Source organism: Crocuta crocuta, unplaced genomic scaffold (assembly GCF_008692635.1).
Source record: "Crocuta crocuta isolate KB4526 unplaced genomic scaffold, BGI_CrCroc_1.0 scaffold141, whole genome shotgun sequence".
Taxonomy (NCBI): domain Eukaryota; kingdom Metazoa; phylum Chordata; class Mammalia; order Carnivora; family Hyaenidae; genus Crocuta; species Crocuta crocuta.
Window position 1 is genome coordinate 1154308 of NW_027527951.1, and position 3088 is coordinate 1157395.

A 3088-nucleotide genomic window follows, 5' to 3' on the forward strand; every position below is an offset into this window, starting at 1 on the left:
CTATGAATAAGAACGATGGAGAGATTGCACCTGAGTGTCTCTTGGTCTCCAGTGGCTACCTACATTCTCTTTCTTTTGATGTATCACCCTCTTTGACCTTAGATAATATCCTTAAATGAGCACATTCTGCTGAGTCTTGAGTCTTTTCAAATGAGAAAAGTTTCTCCAAAACTAAGAAATACTTTCAAAGACAACTCCCCTCACCCACTAACGTTTTGTCTAATGGTTTAATTCATATGCAAAGGCAGGATACTGTTGGTTTCTTTCCCCTAAGGGTAATGAATTGGGTCCCTATTATCTTCAGCAGGTAACCAATTAAATTTTGTTTCGTTTTGTTTTGTTTTGTTTTAAAGTAAGCTTCAGTGCAGCTCAGAGCCCAACCCCACGCTTGAACTCATCACCTTGAGATCAAGACCTGAGCTGAGATCAGGAGTACAGTACTTAACAGACTTACGCACCCAACATCTCCTAATTAAGCTTTTTGATAGACTTTTAAACTTTGTTTGTTTAAACCTATTTAACAAGCTTAGATCAATCTCAATGCTTACCCTTTTTATTTATTTATGTTTGTATTTATTTATTTATTTATTTAATTTTTTATGTATTCCCTGAGCTTTTAACTACCTTCCTTTTATTGAAAATGCAGTCAACAGTAAAGTTTGAATACTGATTTCACTTATTTTCAAATATTCACACGGACCCCGGAAACATCTTTCAGAGCTATTCTTTAAAGACACTTTGCAAACACAAATCCCTGTGATGCCAAGACATTTTGCATGGAATGTAATGAAATTATGATGGTAAATGGAGGGAAGATGCTTCAGGCTCTCCAAGTGCAGTCATGAGTTTATCTTGACACATCATGCTTTGCATTCCTCCCAAGGTCTGGTTCTGGTCATGGAGATGATCGAAACAGCTCCCACCTTCACTGGTCTACACTTCCCAAGGTGGCCTGTCATCCTGAAAAGCATGGCCTTACATCTGGAGGGCAGGCGTGCCACCGAGGCTGGCTAGAGTGGATATCAGGATGGTACTGAGGCTAGAAAGTAAGAGACACATCATCATTGCAGGGTCCCCTGCTCCTCAGAACCACCTTCTGAACTGTGCAGCCCCTAAAGCTTAGATATCGTCCCTAGAGCTTCTGATTCAGTCATCCAAGGTCTCAGTGGTCTCCCTTCTACAAACTCAAATTCTCCCATTTGTTCCAGAGATCTTTCATAACTCACATGCCTTCTGGTACGTCAACATGCTCTAGAGTTATCTTCTGCACTTCCCCTCTGCCCCAGTTTGGTGTCATCTATTATTCCAACAACACCATCTGTCCTGGAGATGCTCGTTGCTACTGGGTCAGTCATTGTCTATCAGCCTTTTCAGTGAACAGAACTAATAAATAAATAAATATTTGAAAATACTTGAAGAGTTAATACTTATATTCTGAATTCAAAGTGAGGACTATAGGGTGCTTACTTAATCTCTTCTATGTATATCTTCTCCAGATTGGATACACAATGAACTCTAATGGATATTTGAGGAGGTTTATTTTCAAAAGTCAGGAAGTTACAAATGTTTGGAATATAGAGCAATCACAAAGGCTAGGACAATAACCCAGAGCTTGTCACAGGTGAGCTGTTTCCAAAACTTGATGTACAAATGAATGGGAGTGAGAGTATTGTCTCTGGAACTTAGAAGGATAGACAATTATGTAGAGTCAGTTGTCTTGTTAGCAAACATGACTATGGTCATTAGACTCAGCCAGTTCAAGAAAAAGTTACAGGGAGGAAGCCAAGATTATTACTCTGATCTCACTCTCTTCCCACCTCCTGATTCATGTTACACATATTGTTTTATAATCTCTTTTTTATACCTTCTCTGTTTGTCAGTAACTATTCATCAAAAACAGTATTTCAAGTGATGGAAGATTTTCTGTTACATGCATATGCCACAAATAATGTACTCAAGTAGTAAATATTTAATCTCTTTCTCTGTTAACTTTCTATTATAAAAAAGTTTTATGGAAATTGATGTGATTGTTTGCATAAGCTTGTAGCTATATCTTGGGTAAATTTGTAGAAATACAATTGATATTCCAAACAGTATACACATTTTTAGTATTTGGGAGATATTTTAGAAACATAGCTCTCTAGAAACATAGTATCATCTTGCATTTCCTCCAACAATATTTTTTTCACACTCCTGATTAATCTAATGTAAGATATCTGGCATCAAAACCTGACTCCACTACTTAACAGCTGTATGAGGCTAATTAATTAACCAGTCTCAGCCTCATTGTTCTATAAATAGAGATGGTAGTTATGATATCTTCTTAGAGGTTTGTTAGAAAGAGCATACAGGATACTGAATGTTTAAAACAGTGTCTATCATTAGAAAGCAGTCAATAAATGTCAGCAGGCATTCTAACTCTAAAAGTACATCTTTGCCAATTTGTAAGTACAGAAGTTATTTATTATTATTTTAACCTGAATTTCTTTAATAACCAGCTTGAACAGTTTTTCTTTTTCTTATAGATGATTTAGGTTTATTCTTTATGAATTACTTATTTATACTTTTTACACATTATTTTTATTTTGGTTGCATTTATTGTAAACATTAAGAAAGGCATCAAGGGGCGCCTGGGTGGCTCAGTCGGTTAAGCGTCTGACTGCAGCTCAGGTCATGATCTCACAGTCCGTGGGTTCAACTCCCACTTCAGGCTCTGTGCTGACAGCTCAGAGCCTCGAGCCTGCTTCAAATTCCGCATCTCCTTCTCTCTCTGCCTCTCCTCCACCTGCACTCTGCCTCTCTTTCTCTCAAAAGTAAATAAACATTAAAAAGGAGAGAGAGAGAGGCATCTATATATTAGAGATAGTTTGGATGTTATATGCGTTTCAAACTATTCTCAGGTTGTCATTTGGGTTTCAATTGTACATTATAAGTAATTGATTCTAAAACTTTTTGAAAATGATTTCTGACTGCTGCCATGCTTAGAAAGGCCTCCACAACTCCAAATTACATAAAACAACTTTTTTTCACCAAAAAAACCAGACTCTTAACTATAGGAACTATAGGAAACAAACCTACCAGAGGGGAG

The 3088-nt window shown here is 37.1% G+C and overlaps 1 non-coding gene across 1 annotated transcript; it reads left to right on the forward strand.

The window, feature by feature from the left end:
• Positions 1 to 2628: 2628 nt before the first annotated feature.
• Positions 2629 to 2713, forward strand: TRNAC-GCA (transfer RNA cysteine (anticodon GCA)). Its single transcript has one exon. It is a non-coding gene; the product is annotated as a tRNA-Cys (tRNA).
• The last annotated feature ends 375 nt before the right edge of the window (positions 2714 to 3088 follow it).